Consider the following 19,531-nt stretch of genomic DNA (forward strand, 5'->3'; position numbering starts at 1 on the left):
ATCAGGTTGCTCCAAGCCCCATTTAAGAATATCTTCCATTGCTCATTCCCTCTGGATTTGGACTCCTTCACCTTCAGTGTACACTGGCCCGGTGCAGGGGCATCTTGCTCAGCCTCTTCACATAGTTCAGAAATAAATTTTCAGTCCTAAGAACTCTTTGCTTAGGGAATAGAGCTGTGTGGGTTGCACTCAATGATCTTAGGGGTCTGTTCCACTCTGAACCATTGTATGGTTCAATATTGTGTTGCAAGAATAATCCCCCGTTGCCCTTTTAACTCTGGGTAGAACCCCCGAGTTAAATGAACCTGTCATGGGAGGTCACTGTGGGGTGTGTAGTCCACAGGCTTTCCTGCAGGTTGCTCCAGTACTTGTGGAATTGATTAAAGTGTAAATGGGATGTTTGCTGGACAAGATAAAGAACAACTGGAATCATCTTTACATGCAGTGCTTCTCAGAAGTTTAGATAATTTGACAACATTTGACATAATTTGCCTTTAAAAGTCTGAGGTTGTTTTCACCAGAATAGTTGAGGTGATTGTGATGTTGCATTTAAAGGTATTTATGGCCTTGATCTTTTTATCACAATAAAGGAAGTGGAAGGAAGAGCAAACAAAGCTTTTGACAAAATATAAAGGACCTTAATACTCATGTTATGGGTTTTGAACAAGCCACACTTTCCACTGGAGTTGGTGAAGAGGGAGGACAGGAGGAGGAGAGAAGCACATGTGGAGCTTGTTCCAAGCCCAGGTTCAACCCTTAAATCCAGAACACTCTGTGTTTCCTTTGTGGGTGAGTTGTGTGAAATGAACGCACGGTCTCAGTCTCACTGGCAGAGCAGCTGGTCACTCTTGGAGCTGTAAAGGACGTCCCGAAAGCAGGAGCAGAGTGTGAACAGTGTAACAATGGCACTGCAGCCAGCCAGCTCGGAGATGGGAAGAGCCCTTTAGCTGGGAGCAGCAGGAGCACGCACGGATCTGTCCGAGCTCCAGGTACCTCTGCAGCCCGGGCAGAGCGTTCGGAGGAGGGCGGGAGCACGGCGTGTCCATCCCCCGGCCGGGCCGGGCTCTGCTCTGTCCCCAGCGTGGTCCCCGCGCGTAGGGCCGGCTCCGGTTTCTATTGCAGCAATCAAAGCCACAGGTCGCTCTCAAGACAAGCTCGCACGGAGCAAATGCAAATACAGCTGCTCTGCTGTTTGTGTAAATCACCCAGGGCGTGCCCGGCCCTCGGGCTGGAGGGTTAACACACCAATAGCTGCATTAATGATTGCTGCAAAATATGCAGAGTCCTTCCTCGGGCTGACCCAGTAATGTCAAGACCTGCTTGTGTGATTGCAGTCACAGCTCAGAGAGCACACGCAGCCTCACAGAGGCCTTTTGTTCCTGCCTGGCTGGAGCACGGGGATCCACTCTGGGACACTGGGCAGACACAGCTTGGAGCTTGGAGCTTTCTATGTGCTACTCCACGTTTGGTGCTCCAGGTGTGAGCCAAGAGCTGCGTGTTACAACACAAGGACTCGCACCAGGCGGGCCCTGGACAGCTTCAGTCTGGATCTAGGGATGGGAACAGCTGATCTGCATCATCCCACCAGCCCCACTGGCATGGCACCATTTTAAAAGCAGAATTCTGACCACTTTTCCCCCTGCCACCCTAGACTTTCTGCAGCCACAGTCCATGCTCTCTTGTCCTAATCCCTCTCCTAGAAGCTGAAGTCCAGCCCTCCTGAGCACAGGAGATGTGGGGGCCACCGAGTACTGGCATTCCCAGAGTCACTGTTCTTGGGCAAAGGTCTCCCCTCCTTCAGGCTGTGTTGGAGTTTGGTGTCTGGCCACGGGCAGCTACCCTGGAGAACCTGTGTGGAGTGACTTGGGGGTTTGGGGAGATGGCAGCCTCCAGAAGACACAGGCCTGTCTTGTGGGGACTTTGTCCATGGGAAGAGCTCCTCCACCAGGAACTGTGGTAACAACGCTCCGTCCTCTGGTGGGGACACAGGATTGACGTGCCAGCTGCAGAGACGCTCCCTCCAAGTGGATCCTGGAGCCCCCAGAGCCGAGGTGGCCTCACTCAGGCCCCGCTGCTTTGGCTGTGACACTCGGAGCCACCTGGAGCCGCGGTGTCCAGCGGGCTCTGGGCTGTTTCCTTCCTCAGAACTTCACCCCGAAGCAACGGCTCAAACAGTTCACCGTCGAAAAGTTTCACTTCCCAAATAGTGCCGTGCTATAAATACCCTGTGCAGTGGGATATGACATTTACTCCCACACACGAGGCAGGCGTGCTTTGTGCCTTGCGTACTCCGGGCCTTAACCCTTGAGTAAACACGAGGTAAGGAGCCTGTGGGGCAGACTCAGCTTGCAGACTGGGGGTGGGTTGCTGAAGAGTAAATGGGAGGAGAATTGCACCAGGATTATTGCAGGTAGAGTGGAAAAACTCCCCTCTTCCAGCTCTTTGGACCTCATGGAGCTGAACATGTTGCCTTAGGAATATCAGTGCTTTGTTCCACTCTTATCAACAGATCTCAGAGCACTTTCCTGCCCAGACCAAAGAAGTACTAAAGGGAGTTTGCTTTAATTTTCAATTCTGTAACTGATTTATGATCCTTGACTAATTTCTTAGTTCCTTGTTTCAGTTCCATGTAAAACAGATGGTAACTGCTTTTCTCTCATTCTTTATATGTTGTGTATAGATATCATAGAAGCATGGAATGGTTTGGGTTGGAAGGCACCTTGAAGCCCATCCAGTCCCATCCCCTGCCATGGGCAGGGACACTTTCCACCAGCCCAGGTTGCTCCAAGCTCTGTCCAGCCTGGCCTTGGACAATTCCAGGATCCAGGGGCAGCCACAGCTTCTCTGGGCAACCTGTGCCAGGGCCTCCCCACCCTCACAGGGAGGAATTTCTTCCTAATCATAGAATCAGAGAATGGTTTGGGTTGGCAGGGATCTTAAAGATCATATATATATATATATATATATATATATATATATATATATGATATACAGAGTATATATGTCATACAGATAATATATACTAGAAATTCCACCAGTAGGGTCTCTGTAGAGTGCACTGACTGAAGTGCTCGGGTGCTGATGTTTAAAAACCATCACATATAAATATATAAACATCCTCTCTATAAGAGCAGGTTCGTAATATCCCTTTCTTATTGAGAAAGAGCTGAAGACACCTAGATAGGTACATTTAAAACTGAATGGATCATCTTATCTCATCCTCTTGCATAACATCACCTCAAGCAAGGTCTGTATCAGGCAAGTCTTGATCTAGAGCACAGTCAGCAGAGCAACCCAGCACTGAGGCCACTCCTCTGCTGGAAACGGAGCCCAAGGTTTTCCAAGCCCTTATCTGAGTGATTGGCACAGGAGTGTTTGTCTGGGCCTTTGCAGAAGAGGTCAACATGGAGCTGTGCCAGGGCAGGGTCAGGTTGGATCTCAGGGAAAGGTTCTTCCCCCAGAGGGTGGTTGGCACTGACCAGGCTCCCCAGGGAATGGGCACAGCCCCAAGGCTGCCAGAGCTCCAGGAGGGTTTGGACACCACTCTGAGGGACAGGGGGGGGATTGTTGGGGTGTCTGTGCAGGGCCAGGGGTTGGACTGGATGATCCTTGGGGGTTCCTTCCAGCTCAGGATATTCTGTGATTCTGTGACAGAAGTGACTCCTGGCTTTGGAAATGGGCTCAATTCACCTCCCTGGGTGGGGGATGTGAGAATAAACAAACAAATTCAGGCCTTTGCAGAATGGGTTTGATTCTATTGTAATCTTGGTTACACTACAATTCCTCCCAACTTCATGGCACATTCCAGGCTTGCCCCTGTGAAAATAAGAAACAACCTCAGTGGCTTCCCAAAGTTTTTCATCGGCTCTTTTGAGTGCCAAGCAGTTCCAATTACTGGAGTTTGGCTCTGCAGGGAACACGCTGCTGTGCAGCTTCCTCTCCTCTCTGCCAAAATATGATCCAACCGCTGGTGTCTCGGAGCAAGTTCTGCTCTGGGCTCTGTTCTATCACCAGGAAGCACATGGCCCTGCTCTCCAGCCCTGTGTCCTGCCGGGAGGAGCTGGAGCAGAGCGAGGGGAGCTGGGCCAGGGCTCAACTCCCTGTGCTCATCTGTGGGCAGAGCATCGAGTAAACATTGATTTTCCCTCCCTGCTGCGGGGTCAGTTGGGGATTTCAGGGCTTCACCAACCTGGGTGGAGCTGAGCCTTCATCAGATTGTCCTGCAGAGGCACCAGATCAAAGAGGAAATGAGCACTGGGAAGATAAAGCCAAGATTATTAAAAGCAGCCCCTGATTTTTGGGTCCTGGCTGCTCAGTTTGAGGAAATTTGAGCGTTCTTGTTCTTGGAGATTACAGAATTTCTCTTGTGATGATTCCTCAAAGGGTTAAAGGCTTTCCAAACTCAGCTCCCTAAAAATCACTTTTCTGGGAGTCATCAGAAACAGATGTCACTCACCACAGCCTTACAACACCTCAGATGTTTAAGGATATATCAGAAAATAAGCCCCAGATCTTTGTCAGAACATTGCAATATCCATCTGCTATTTTTAAGTCCCAGCTCTGAGAATTAAGCAGTAAATGAAAAATTGAAGTGTCACTTTTTAAAAAGAACGTCTTTATATGTAGTTTGGAGAGATCAAGCTCGTGAATTGTAAGAAGTTAAGGGGCTGACAGTTCTGTTTGATGAAATACTCTTTGCTTTAACTGGTGACTCCTTAACCCAAAATGTGCAACACCTCCCTGCCAAGGAGCTGGTTATAACTCAGCTCTTTGTAGCCATTTGTCAAAAATACATCCCAGCCACAACTTGTATTCATTAGCACTTGGATCTACATATCAGTCCTTTTGGGAGGGAAAAGGGTGCTGGATTTTCAGACCAGCATCTCCAGGAGCTTTGTCTTCACTGCTGTGTAGAGATCAAGGACTGAGAACTCAACCTGCCACTATCCCAGGTAGCTCCAAGCCCCATCCAACCTGGCCTTGGACACTCCCAGGGAACCATAATATATGAATAAAGGACCATTTATATGAATAATATGACCATATATATGACCAAATATGACCATTTATATTAACATTGTATCTATTATATAAATATATTATCTGTGGTCATGACTTTGAGCAATAAGGACCCAATATATGAACAAATGACCATTTTCATGCCCATTTCTCTTTCCTCAGTCCAGAGGGAGGCAGGAAGATGCATAGCATCCCATCTGTGATCCTGCATCTTGGACAAGGCTTTGTCATCCCTGCTGGGCAGTGAAGCCAAGGGCTGGAGCACCTCTCCTGAGAGAGCTGGGGTTCAGCCTGGAGAGGAGAAGGCTCCAGGGAGACCTTAGAGCCCTTGCAGTGCCTAAAGGGGCTCCCGGAGAGCTGGAGAGGGACTGGGGACAGCAGTTCCTTTCCAAAGTCAGCCCTCGGCCCCAGCTCGTGCTCGTGGAGCAGAAGGGCTGGGGAGCCCTGTGCTCCCGGCACAGCACGTGTGGGCTTGGGACACATCGGATGGACAACAAACTCACGGGCCTGGGCCCACACTGCTCCGGGCACTGCAGCTCTGCAGGGGCTGCTGAGCGCCACAACGAGCTGGTTACCAAACATCCGTGTGAGAGGCGCTCGGCTCCTGCCCCTCAGGAAAACCTCCTCCAGCTTCCTGGAAGTCCTGCTCACCTTGCTGCGAGGCCGAGCCGCTCGGAGCCCTGCCACCCGCTCGGGTGGGCAGCAGGACTCGGGGAGCGGTCCAAGAGCAGAGGAAATGCTGGGAGGGCCGGCACAGGGAGCCCTGCGGAGGCTCAGCTGTGGTGCGGCCTCCCCTCTGGAATGGCCCCTTTCGGCCCAGCCCCGACCTCCACTTGACCCTTCCGCGATCCCAGCGGCTCTCTCTGCTCTCGCAGCCCTTCTGATGCTCTCAGTTAAAGCCCAGCCGCTGCTCTCTGCTGGAGACGCTTCCCCCGCGGTCCTGCCCGGCTGTTCCGTGTCCCCGCCTCCTTCCAGCTTCCCCGGGAGCTGCGGAAGGGACGGGCAGCTGCCACACCGGCCGCTTCATCCCGGTCCCCCCGCCAGGTTCCTGCCTTACTCGAGGCCCTCCCCCTGCCCGAACACCTCTGCCACACCCGGGACCTCCCCAGCACGGATTAACAGAACAACTGGTTTGTTTTGTTTGCAGTTCTAATGCCAGTTACTAATTTTATCAGATTGGAAGTAGGAGAAAATGTTGGAAATAGTCTCGCATTTTCTCCCGCTTCTCATCAGTGCTGGGAAGGGCTAACAAGAAACAGAAAAACAGAAAAGCAAAGGCTTTTCCTTTCCTTCCCCCACAGTCCAGCTCCAGAGCTTTGTTCAGTGTTCACTCTGGGTACTCCCTCCCTCTCCTGATGTCCCCAGTCTTCCACACAGCTCCTCAGTCCAGTGACACCTCCCTGGGCATCCATACTCTCCCCCATAACTCTGCTGATCTCCTACTGTCAAAGTCTTACTTCCATCCATCCCTCCATCCACCATCCATCCATCCATCTATCCATCTCCATCCTTCTGTCCCTCCATCCACCCATCCATCCACCCATCCCTTCATCTCTCTGTCCCTCCATCCACCATCCACCCATCCATCCATCCATCCATCCATCCATCCATCTCTCCATCCCTCTGTCCCTCCATCCACCCACCCATTCACCCATCCACCATCCATCCATCCGTCATCCATCCATTCACCCATCCATCCATCCACCATCCATCCCTCCACTTGTCCTTCCCTCTCTCCCTTTATTTCCCAGTGCCCCTCTGCCCATAGACAGAAACCCTTCACCAACCTCAGAGCTTTAACTCCCTCTTTGTGATTCATTTTTAACTTCCCAGGAGAAGGATGATCCCGGTGGAGGGAGCCCAGCTTGGCCTGATCCTCGTTCCTGCTGTCATGTGTGAAGAGAGATGGAGGGAGATACATCCAGGGGTGCAGAGCTGGGCATGGACCAAGGGCAGCATGTCCAAAGTCTTCCCCCCTACAGGAGCCTGCAAGAAACTATTCCTCTTCCTGGAACCTAAAAAGGAGAATTATTTCCTTCCCCAGGTTTGACAGAGAGATGGGGGGTGACTGGGGAAATATCCACAGGCAGATCCACCGGGGGCTGTTGGAGGCAGGAGAACTGCAGCTAAAATTAGGATCTGGCAAAAACCAACACCCAGAATATCTTTGTTTTCCTAATGCCAAAAATGTCAACAAAACAACCTGAGAGCTCAGGGGCAGCATTATCTGGGCTGAGAATCCCAGGGTTTGTAGGGTCCTTCAGCTGCTCTGCCAGTAAATCCTGATGGCAACAATTCCACAGAATCCTGGTTATCCAGAGCCCAGGATGGAGCAGAGACATGGCACAAAGTCAGTTGTACACAGAACCCTGAAGCAGCAGTGCTCCAGCAATAGCAGCTGGCTCAGCCCTGGCATAGAAAGTTTATTAAGATAAATCAAAAGTGTCCAAAACCAGACTGTAAAAAATGTGTAAAAATGGAAATGGGCTAAAAATTCCATCAGACGTTTGGTATTAATCCCACAGAGAGAAAAAATGCATGGGATGCTTTAAAGGGAATTATGTCTAAATCTGCTCAAAACAACAAAGCCCTTAAACCAGCCTGGGGGCCATGGGGTTCTGTCTGCAGGTGAGATCCCATCCCTGGAAGTGTCCAAGGCCAGGTTGGACAGGGCCTGGAGCAAACTGGGCTGGTGGAAGGTGTCCCTGCCCATGGCAGAGGTGGGACTGGATGGGCTTTAATGTCCCTTCCAACCCAAACCATTCCATGATTCCATATTGAGTTTAGCTAAGAAAAGGTAAAGGAGTGACTCTGTCACAGACTCCAATGAAGATTCTGATGTTGGAGGATATTTATTTTAGCAAATGACAGAAAAACAAGAGCCAACAGCCAGGAGGAGGAAAGAGGCAAATCCAGGCTGGCACAAAGAGCAGGAAAGGCTCATTGAATCCACACTGACTCCATCAGTGAAGTCCTGACACGAAATCAAATGTCTGTCTCAGCTTGACCCTCTCCCACAGTAATTCCTGCATTAAAACAAACAGCTCCTGCCACAACATGGAATTGCAGCCCAAGATAAACTGATGGTTCTGTCCCAGCCCTGCCTCGTGTCGTGTTACACTGTCAGGGCTTTGACTCAGACACAAACTCTCCTTTTTGGCTCATGTAACACCAGCTGCAAAAAGAGCCCATTCATTGAGAGGATCCCGAGATGCTCTTGCAACACACATCACGGGGAAAAGCTGTTCCTTTGCCAAGTTTGGATGGGAGCCTGATTCTCTTCTCTGGATACCAGGCTCAGACATGTCTTAACAGATCAAAGAATTATTACAGATAAGAGCAGCAACTCTTGTATTAGATAGAAGCAGCTCCTACCCTGTGAGGATAAGGAAGAGGTTCTTTATTAAATTAGTTCTTCATTAAAAGAATGTAAATGCAGAACTTTAAAAAGTCACTTCTGAAAATAAAAGAAGTGTCTTTCTTAAGAGAAAGAGGTCTGAGGAGAATACAAAGCATCTTGCACCCCTCTTACTCACAGGACATTCATTGTCCCCCACTGCCAGAGGCATTCCCAGACTGCTGGAGAGAGGAGCCCAGGCAGAGCCACACGTGCTGTCCCCTGGCCCTTGGGCAGGGAGCAGCTTTCCTGTCTCACCAAAGGGCTGCACAGGCTGTTTTCAAAAATCCAAAGTTCACTTTCCCCAGTGATGCCATGTTTTAGGACTGGTGCTTCTGCTCCTGGGCACTGGGAACAGCATCTCCCCTTTTTGGGATGTTCTGTATTTGCCTGGTTAAGGGTGAAGAGTCCACCATGTACCTGCAAACAAGGCACAGCCAGTGGGGTGGACCCTGCTCCCACCCCACCCACAGCATCACTCACCTGGATGTGTCCAATTCAGGGAACCCAACCCTGAACTCTCCTGCTCTGTGTCTGCCCCAGCCTGCTCATGGCACAGGGACCTGTTCCAGGGATGCCTCAAGCTTTCCTCAGAGAACTGCAGAGGATTCACCTTCCAGGGAAAGCATTCCAGGGAAGGGCAACGGAGCTGGGCGAGGGGCTGGAGCACAAGTCTGATGTGGCACTTGGGGACATGGGTCGGTGGTGGCCTTGGCAGAGCTGGGGGAACAGTTGGACTCGATCTTAGAGGGCTTTTCCAACCTAAATGTTTCTCTGATTCTGGGATCCTTAAGGAAGCTTTGGGCAGGATGATGCTGGCAAGTCAGCTGAGCTCCTGAGCTGTGCTCACTCCAGCTCTCAACTCCTGGTCAGCTGGAGGTTAATTCAACTATTTCAAGTTCATTTTGTGGCTGGATTTTGAGCCTCTGGACTCTGGCTGGGCCACAGAGGGGTGGAGGATGGCAGGTGGCTGCCCAGGACATCCTTCCATGTGCCACTTCATGTCTCAAGCAGGGAGGACAAACCATCCAATCCCTTGGGGAGCTGCAGGCAGACATGGATGGGGGATTGTGCCCCAGGTCACGTTCTTTGACATTAAAGTGCTCCAAAAATGAGGCAGATCAAATCAGGTGTGTTAATGAGGCAGATCATCTGGCAAAGCACCTTGTCACCAACTGGCATCAGAGAAGGACTCCCCAGCAGAAGCTGCTCTCTGTGCACCTCCTGGTCCTTCTGTGCTGGGGGAAACCCCAAAGAGCCAACAGGGTACAGGGAACGAGCCCAAGGACAGCCCTTTCCCAGGAAACCCTCCTGGAGTCCAGCAATCTGCAGCTTTGGGACTTCCTGAGCTGGATGTTGTCTCTGGTCACTCCTGGATTTGGGGACAAGTGCACGGAGAGGACTCAAAAGTCTCTGTGACCCCCACAGGGCATCCTCCAGTGTCCCTGCACACACCAGCCCCTCTCAACCATTTCTGCAGGAATTTTTAATGCTGGAAGTGAGCACCTGGATATTTGCACCAGGAGGAGGCCCCTGCCCTGTGCCCGTGTGTGCCTGACAAACCAGCAAAGCCAGCCCCAGCAAACCCAGGTCTCTTCCAAAAACAATTACATCATGTTGAAGCCATCAAGCATGTGATTTCCCAGCCCGGGGAGGCACTGAGAGCCTCTCTCCAGGAGAGGGAGAGGAGCTGTGCAGGAGCCAGCTGGGATTCAGCAGGAAAGGTTTTATACGCTCTCCAAAGGAGGTGGTGCTCGAGCAGGACCCGACCCAGGAGCTGGGACTGCCAAGGCACCACACAGGAAGCAGCTGCAGCCTTGGGAGAAGGAAAACCCTTAAAACTTCAGAGCTGTCTGGGTTTTGAGCATGTTTCCTGGGAAATTGGCTTGTTTCTCTCAGAGCCATAAAAGTAAGGATGGATGTTTCCAAAGAGGGAATTTGAATCCTGGCAGAGGGGCTGCACCTGCCTGGTTTTGTGTGTTGAGGGGGTGTGAGGACATCCCACCTTGGTGAGCCCCACACTCCACACAGCACCTGGCTCCAATGGGGACAAACAGTGCTGCTGCATCCCATGGCAGCAGGATCAGGCTTTCTTCTGCTGCCAGCACCTCGTTCCTTGTCCCATTTTCCTGCAGCCTCGTGATCCAGGAGAGGGAAGGGCAGGGGTGAGGGAGCAGCTCTGCTCAGGCGTTGAGTGCCTGGCTCAGCTCAGGTCCCACGTGGACGCCTCACAAGGATCCCCTTTGATCCTGGCACAGCAAGGAGGCTGCAGGAACGAGGACAGAGGCCATGAGAGCTGCAGAATAACTAATCCAAGAGAGGGAACCTGCTGGGAGCTGCTGCCTGAGACAAATCCCAGTCTCGGGAGGCTCAGGTGTGCTGTCCCCGCCGGGACGGGCGGGTTTGCCCCTCGCAGAGCCCGGCTGGGAGCAGAGCTTCCCTGAAACCCTCGAGCTTCTCTTTCCTGAAAGCTCATTTCTGAGGATTAGCAGATGTCTTTGTTGCAGCCCTGGGTCCCTGCCAAGGGTTACTGTAAACACTTGGCAAGGTGCAGCCTCTTGGCACCGCACTGGGCGCAGGAGGGGGAGCACAGGTCACCTCCAGGAGTGGCAGTTGATGTTCACACTCCCAAAGAGGCTGTTAACTGCAAACACCCCAGGCAGGGCTAACTCAGCATCCCTGAAGTACCAGCCATATTTTGGTTTTCCCACCTTTCCTACCAAAGAGGGGTAAAGGGGTTAATTGCCCATCTGCTGGGAGCAGAGGTGCTGTTCCCAGACCTGGAAAATCCCACACACTGGTTGGTGTAAGGACAACATCTGCTGGTGCCAGGTGTCAGAAACAAGAAACGGCCACGATGGAAACTGGTGTCTGATCAAGGGTCTATTCCGGGCCTGAGCAGCCAAGAGTTACTGCAGTGGCACTGGGAACTGCTCACACTCCATGGCATCAGGAGAGTGACAGGAGAGAAGACCTGACGGGTGCCTCTGCTGTCATGGAATCTCAGAACAGCCTGGATCTTAGAGCCCATCCAGTGCCACTCCCTGCCACGGGCAGGGACACCTTCCACAGCCCAGGTTGCTCCAAGCTCCGTCCAACCTGGCCTTGGACACTTCCAGGGATCCAGGGGCAGCCACAGCTTCTCTGGGCAATTCCCAGTATCCCATCTATCCCTGCCCTCTGGCAGTGGGAAGCCATTCCCTGTGTCCTGTCCCTCCATCCCTTGTCCCAAGTCCCTCTCCAGCTCTCTGGGAGCCCCTTTAGGCCCTGGAAGGGGCTCTCAGGTCTCTCTGGAGCCTTCTCCTCTCCAGGTGAACCCCCCCAGCTCTCCCAGCCTGTTACTTGATCAGGATTTGGTTGCAGCCGCATGGGGACTGAGCGAGAGCTCCAGAGGATTCCCTCACTTAGGGATGGACTAAAGACCTGTGCAAGGTGTTTGCCCACAGCCTGCAGGACCAGCAGGGTCAGCTCCTGCTCCCCAGCTCCAAAGGCCACACTGTGACCCCCCGTTCCAACCCAGGGCTGCTTCTGGAGAAAACGTGTGGGTGATGCAGGACAGCCCCAAATTAACTCTTGTTTGATGCAAAACATCTTCTAGCAAAAGTCTGCTGTCAGTTCCTCTGTCAGTGTTGAGCCTGCCAGTGCCTTAACGAGCTGCTCCAACAATTAATTCCCTCCCCTGGTAGGAATGAGCCGTGTTTCCCAGCTCCACACGGCTCTCTTGGCCAGCAGTCCTGGCGTGCCTTCTCCTTTTCCCTGCCAGGCAGGAGAACCCTCCAGTGTCAGAGTTCTGCTCCCCCATGGGAACTGCCAGGGATGCAGGCTTTCCTGAGCCATCAGTGGCACCAGGGCTGTGGGATCCCAATCCCACTCCAGATTTTCCAGGCTGCTGATGTAAGCTCCCAGTCTGCCTGTGGTCCCTCATCCCACCTTCTAGAGCCCAATTTCCCCATCCTAAATCCCAGTAACCCCAATCCTATACATAGGAACTGTGTGCAGTTCTGGGCCCCACCATTTGAGCAGGATGTGAAGGTCCTGGAATGTTTGCAGAGAGGAGAACCCAGCTGGGACAGGCTGGAAGAGTAGAGCAGGAGAACCAAGCTGGGGAGCAGTGGGAGGGGCTGAGCCTTTTGTGGTGGTACCAGGAGAGAGGGGACAGGAGGAGGAAAGAAGCTGGGGAGAGATTTCCTGTGTGTTTGTATCGGTGGCCAGTGAGTCCCTGAGCACTCTGGGTGGCCTTGCATGCCCGTGGGACAGGGATGGGGACCCGGCAGGCAGACCCTGGCGGCAGGGCAGTGCAGGGGCAGCTGCAGCCCTGGAACCCCGAACAGCCCTGGGAGCTGGGGAGGCTGCAGGAGCCGCTGGCCGAGCCATGGCAGGGCTCGCCCACCCAACGTTGGGATGGTCCTGGCTTTGTTTGGAGCACAACAACCCTGTCCCTGCTTCTTTGATTCCTTCAACCTTAAACATTTCCTCCTGCTCTTCCCTAGAGCTTCCTGCTGGGAATGCATCTCCATTACTGACCTGGATGACGGGACACGGCGTTTGCCACCGACACGAACCCAGCGAGCGGCTGCTGGAGCAGAGGGTTGTGCTGCCATCCAGAGGGACCCGGGGGAACGAGCGGGCTGGAGCTTCGTGCGGTTCCACGTCTCTTTTCACTTATTTCCCTCCGGCCCTTGACTTCTTCTGGGTCAAACTCCCCGTCCTTGTGCCTTTCTGTGCCACACTCTGTGTCCTCCTTTCCCTGGGTGAACAACGTGCCCTCCATCGCTTCATTTTAAATCCACAGAACTCTCCTCTGGCTGAGTTCTGCTGGTCATGAATTCTGGCAGCCAGAGAAGTCCTGGGCTCCAGGGTCCAGGGAAAACTTTTTCATGCCCAGCTGGTTGGAAACCACTGAGGTGGACATCCAGGACCTCTCCTTGGCTGTTGTATTTCTTTTGAAAGCTAAGCTACACCCACAGAATCATGGAATGGTTGGGGTTGGAAGGGACCTTAAAGATATCTCGTTCTAGTAGGAGAGGAGAGACACCTTCCACCAGCCCAGGTTGCTCCAAGTCCTGTCCAACCTGGCCTTGGACACTTCCAGGGCTGGGGCAGCCACAGCTTCTCTGGGCACCCTGTGCCAGGGTCTCCCCATTCTTGATTTTGGGGGTTTTTTGGCTCTTCCACAGAGCCATTCCCAGCTTCCCCAGGAAGTGGAGCACAGAGGAACTGAAGGTCATGGCTCGCAGCTCTGCTGTCCTTGGCCCTGTCTGACTCCACCTGGGACTGCTCTCCCAGGGCCAGGAGAGCCCCAGGCCCTGCTGCTGTGCTGGAGTGCTTGGGAAGAAACCTCTTCACAGTTGCAACACCTTTCAATGACTGATTGGGGAAGTTCATGCCCTCAGGAGCTCCTTCTGCTGGGATGGCAGATGTGGGATGATGAATGGATGGATGGTTGTCTGCTGAGCTGTGCTGATATCACAGAGCTGAGCTCAGGTGCCAACCTGTGTGAGATCCAGGGATCTGAAAGATTCTGAGATGAAGGAAATACCTGTGACATTCTTTTGGCATTGGGAACCCAGGTGTCTGTGAGGGATCTTCCCAGGCATTTCACTGCACCTTTGGCAGCTGAAAACCTGCCCCTGAGATTAGAATTCCCACTTGGAATGGTGTTCCATTGCAGCTGGGTTAATTTAGGAAGGGAAGGGAAGGGGAAGGAAGGAAGGGAAGGGAAGGAAGGGAAGGGGGAGGGAGAAAAGAGAAGAGAAGGAAGGGAAGAGGAAGAGAAGAGAGAGAAGGAGAAGAGAGAAGAAGAGAAGAGAGAGAGAAGAGAGAAAGAGAGAAGAGAAGAGAAAGAAAGAGAAGAGAAGAGAGAGAAGAGAAGAGAAGAGAAGAGAAGAGAAGATAAAAAGAATGCAATGGAATGCAATGGAATGCAATGGAATGGAATGGAATAGAATAGATGAATAGAATAGAATAGAATAGAATAGAATAGAATAGAATAGAATGAATAGAATAGAATTCCAAGGGAAAAAAAAAACAATTTAGGGAGACTGTAACTATCCTTCAAAGTATTTTTTTTTTTGCTAGGTAAATTAGGAGCTGTTATTTTCTGGTCAGGATAAGCAGCATCATGCCCTCTCCCTTTGGCCCAGGGCAGGGCAGGGCAGGTGAGTGGCTGTGGGTGAGGGTGCTTTGTGTTATTGCTTGAGGCATCTACAGAAAGTGAAAGAGCTGATGGATAAAGAAAAGCCAATAAATCCCTATTTTCATGAAAACGATAAGGTTCAGGATCCTTTAGGTCACATCAGTAGGGATGAGAGATTCTGATGGAGCTGGATATTTATTTGGTACAATCCTTTTGGTTTCTGGAGCCTGGACAAAAGAGGTTGGTCCTTTCAGAAGTACTTTGCTGTCTTGGCTTCCCATCCTGTGCTCCTGCAATGCTCACAGGACGACAGGAGAGCTTGGAATCCCACCTCCAAGGACACTTGGCACTTGCTCCTTCCTTACTACAGCAGTTCCTGAAAAATGGTCCTTCTTTTTTTTTTTTTAATCTAGATTAGAGGAAATCTAGAAAACAGGATCTCTGAGGGAGGAGTGAAAGAATTGTTTGGTCCAGAGGAGCCAAGCCTGGGACAGCTGGGGATGAACTGATCTCCAGCCTCCCCTTCCCAGCTGCACATCCTACCCTGCTGGGATAACCCTCCTCAACAAATAAAAGAAGGGAATAAACTGCTCAGGGCCTGCCTGGAGAGGATGAGGAATCACAGGGGGAGCTGTGGTAAGAGCTTTAACCAGACACTGGGGCCTGGCTGGGTGTAAATCCAGCCCAGGACAGGTTCTCTGGTGCTGAGGCTCCCCTGGGGGAAGTTTTAAGGGGAAAAAGCACGGATTAAACAAACATCCCATGGGAGGGGTTTGAGCTGCATGGGATGACACCACAGAGCTGAGCTCACGGTGCCAACTTGTGTGAGATCCAGAGATTTCAGGGATTTTCAGAGACAGGAAATACCTGTGACATTCTTTTGGCATTGGGAGCCTAGGTGTCTGTGAGATCTTCCCAGGAATTTGGAACACCGTGGAACAAACATCCATGGTGAGGGGTTTGAGTTGTGTGGGGTGTGTTGGAATCACCCCTCCAGCTCTGCTTCTCCACTGCTGTTTCCAGCAGCCCCTCACTGCCCTCAGCCCTGATCCCGACCCCCCTCCAGAGGGGATTTTTGGATGGTTTCACTCCCCTCACTGACTCTCCAGCTGCCTCAGGCCCATGGTGTGTAGGGGAAGGATGGAGAACCATGGGGACATCATGGAGTGACCCTGGAGCTGGGTGAGTGTTGTCAAAGGCCTTGAGACTGTAAAAACTTCCTTTTTGTGTTTTTAAGAGTTTTAATCAGAACCATTTGGATGTCACTGGGGGGTAACAGGGTAACAACCCCCCCACACACACTGCTGTGCTCTCAGAGTGCAGGAGCCTGGGATTGCAATGATCACCCTTGTTATAAAATCCTAGAATGGTTTGGGTTGGAAGGGACATTAAAACCCATCCAGTGCCACCCCCTGCCATGGGCAGGGACACCTTCCACCAGCCCAGGTTTCTCCAAGTCCCATCCAACCTGGCCTTGGACACTTCCAGGGCTGGGGCAGCCACAGCTTCTCTGGGCAACCTGTGCCAGGGCCTCCCCACCCTCCCAGGGAAGGATTTCTTCCCAACATCCCACCTACCCTGCCCTCTGGCAGTGGGAAGCCATTCCCTGTGTCCTGTCCCTCCATCCCTTGTCCCCAGTCCCTCTCCAGCTCTCCGGAGCCCCTTTAGGCCCTGGAAGGGGCTCTCAGGTCTCCCTGGAGCCTTCTCTTCTCCAGAAGAGCCCTCTCTGCTGTCAGGGCTGGCTGTGGCTCAGCCCTCTGTCTCCAGGCCACAGGGTGGCATTTTTATCCAGGCTGCCACAGTCAGACCTGGGGAACATCTCAAGATGTTTCCCTTCTGTTTGGATGAATCTGGTGGGTTTGGCTGCATTCCCAGCTCTGCTCAGCCTGGGGAAATCACAAGCCTTGTATGTAAATACAGAGTGGCTCATAGTGAAGCTTTGCCACGGGGCAATTCCTTCCTGGAGAGGAAATGAAGCTGTTGGATGTCACTGAGGGACGAGGCATTCCCGTCACCCGTCCTGCTGCCTCCGGCTCCTCCACCCCCTCGTCCCAGGGAGACAAACATCCTCCAGAGGATTCTCAGGAACCATTTGGGAAAGATTTCCCTTATGAGAAGCAAAGGACTTGAGGACTCTGCTTCCTCCGGGTTCTTTTAACAGAGTGTCTGGCTCTGCACACACTGACCTGAGAGGGGATGTTGATGTTCTCCCAGTGTAAATGGGCACTATTTGTGCAACAGGCTCATGACAGATTTGGAAAGTCTCTTTCTGTCTTCAGAAAGCTTCCTGGAAAACTCCATAAAAGAAGACACAGTATCCACTTTCAATCCCCAAATCCTGGAAGCTCAATATTCAGTTTGTTTAGAGTTTAACATCCTCTCCCTGGTTCCAGACTGTAACATCACCGTGTGTGTGTCGGGCTGGAAAATTTGATGTGTTGTGTAATTTTCTTTATTACTTCCCCTTTTTGAAAAAGCAGAGAAGAGGGAAAGGCACAGATGGTTAAGGCTGGGGGTGCCATGGAGCCAATTTACCCAGCAGTGGAACTGTGGAAAGGAGGAAGGTGCCCCTGATAATGAAACAGAAGAAATATCAGAGGAAGCTCAGAAAAAAAAAGAAAAAATGAAGGATCAATATAATTACCAAAATCTCATGTTTTTTAAAGGGAAACCAGGCAGATGATTAGTTAAGAGATCAGAGAACATCCCTTATAGAATCATGGGATGGATTAGCTTAGAAGAGGCCTTAAAGCCCATCCAGTGCCACCTCTGCCATGGGCAGGGACACCTTCCCACCAGCCCAGGCTGCTCCAGCCTGGCCTTGGACATTTCCAGGGATCCAGGGGCAGCCACAGCTTCTCTGGGCAACCTGTGCAGCCAACATTTTGTCTGTCTAGAGCCCAGGTGAGCTAAAGGTTTTCAGGTGATAACAAACTCCTCTCCTGCCCAGGAACCTCCCCTGCTGATCTCTCCCAGCAGCTCCTCTGCTCCAGCTGCTTCCCCTCAGAGCTGGGGGTTGCTCCAGGCTCAGTCTCAGTTCCAGGCAGGAGGGATCCTCTGCACAGTTCCTGGAGAGGTTCAAGAGTCCCACGGCCCTCCTGCAGAAGAGCTGCTCCACATGTCACCCTCTCAGCAGCAGCTGGGGCTCCAAAGACATAAATAAGGCAGGAGAGAAAAAGAGAGGGCAAGTGGTCTGGACCATCTGCAGGGACAAGAAGCAGTGAATGTTCTCAGCTTTTCTGTGCTGTAACACAAGAGAAACACCCTGACAGGGTGATGAAGCTCCAAACCAGATGGTATCACAGAGTATGAATGATCCCCTTCTCCTACCTCTTCTGAGCTTTTGGGGCAGGTTGAACAGAATTCCACACAGGACTGCTGTGGGTAAGTCAGCCTTGCCAGGGGCTGTGGGTGCCTGGATATTTTTCCTCAAGGTCAGCTGCTGCCTTCCTTCTGCAAAGTCTAGGACTTTCTATAGGACTTCACCCTAAATCCATGGATTTTAGCCAAACCCTAATCAACCCAAAGAGTCAGGGCTGCTGGAATGGGGTTGGGGGGGGCTGAAGCCCCTCAGCACAGGGGTGACAATGTGTCAGGGACAGCAGCTGAGGCATCAAACCCCAGCCTTCCCCTGGGACCCAGCCCCTGAACCCTCAGTCCTTGGGCAGCACTTGCTCCTCGAGGGCAGCAGTTATCCCGATATTTACTGTGGAAGCAGGCAAGGACACGGGTAGGTGACAGCCCGTGGCCACTGCACAGGTCTAGATACACCCAGGGGGGTTGCAAACAGGAGCAGGCTGGGGACAGAGCCAGAGCCACCTCAGTCACAGCCACGAGCTGCTGCACACCAGTGACACCCACTGTCCCCGTGTGACACTGCCGCACCCTGCCAGCACACAGCCCCAGCCAGTGTCCCCCAAGGCCAGCAGTGCCCACCAGCTGAGGCAGCTGCAGGGGGGCTCTGGGGACATTTCACAGCCTTCAGGTCACACCAGCGGCACGAGGTGACAAGGGACATCCCCTTTCCCAGCCTCCTGCCCGTGCTTCTGGGAGAAGAGCTCAGCGGCTGGGAAAGCTGCTGCAGGGAGGGTGTCCCAGCACTGCCAGGACCTGGTGGCACTTCCCTGGGACCGGGAACCCCTCCCTGGGAAGGGGGGAGCTCAGGCAACTGCCACCCACCCCGACCACCCCCACGGTGGGATTGGAAGCTGCAAGGCAGGAGAACCCGGAGACATCCCGGGATGAGAGCCCAGAAACGAGTCCCCAGCGCCGCCACCCGACCCGGCACGGCCGGGGAATGCTGCTGCCTCCGAGCCTGGCACTTCCCACCCACCTTTCCTCCTCCCCCTTCCTTGGCCAAACCCAGCACAGAGAGGCGTCCAGCTGCCCCACAGCCCCCAACAGCCTGGGCTGCCAGAGCAGAGAGGTTCCTGTGCCCAGCGGGGCCCTTTGGACCCCCGGGGACCACCGACCTGCCAGCAGGGCTGCTCTGCAAGTGCTCCCCGAGTCAGGCTTGTGAGCACCCTCCTCCTGCCCCCCTTCCGGGGCACACACGTCCCCAGCCCTCACACCCTCCTCCTGCCCCCCTTCCCGGGCACACACGCACCCAGCCCTGCGACAGCCTGAGCCCACCCGCTGCTCTCGGTCCCGGCCCAGGCAGGAGACTCTGTTAAACAATGCCAATAAATACTTTATTACCAAATCCACGTTAAAATACTCTAAAGACTGTCCCGTCCTGCCTCGGCTCACGGCTCAGGGTCCCGGAGGAGGCTTGTAGAGCTCCTGCAGCAGCACCACTTTCATGGCCAGCAGGACCCTCCCGGCGGCCGGGGCGGCTCCTGCGGCTGCCGCGGGACAGCCTGGCAGCCTCCAGCGCCACATCCCGAGGAGCCACGGGCTGCCCAGCCCAGCCAGGCAGAACCACCACCAGCAGGAATCCCAGAGGACCATGTCTGTGGGGAGAGCAACCAACAGCATCA

The 19,531-nt window shown here is 53.0% G+C and overlaps 1 long non-coding RNA gene across 1 annotated transcript; it reads left to right on the forward strand.

Moving 5' to 3' along the window:
• On the forward strand, positions 1–15,162 carry LOC116798840. Its single transcript, XR_004360953.1, has 3 exons — positions 1–2,319; positions 6,853–7,063; positions 14,966–15,162. It is a non-coding gene; the product is annotated as an uncharacterized LOC116798840 (long non-coding RNA).
• Positions 15,163–19,531: the final 4,369 nt, after the last annotated feature.

The sequence above is a fragment of the Chiroxiphia lanceolata genome, chromosome 26, assembly GCF_009829145.1.
Source record: "Chiroxiphia lanceolata isolate bChiLan1 chromosome 26, bChiLan1.pri, whole genome shotgun sequence".
Classification (NCBI taxonomy): Eukaryota; Metazoa; Chordata; class Aves; order Passeriformes; family Pipridae; genus Chiroxiphia; species Chiroxiphia lanceolata.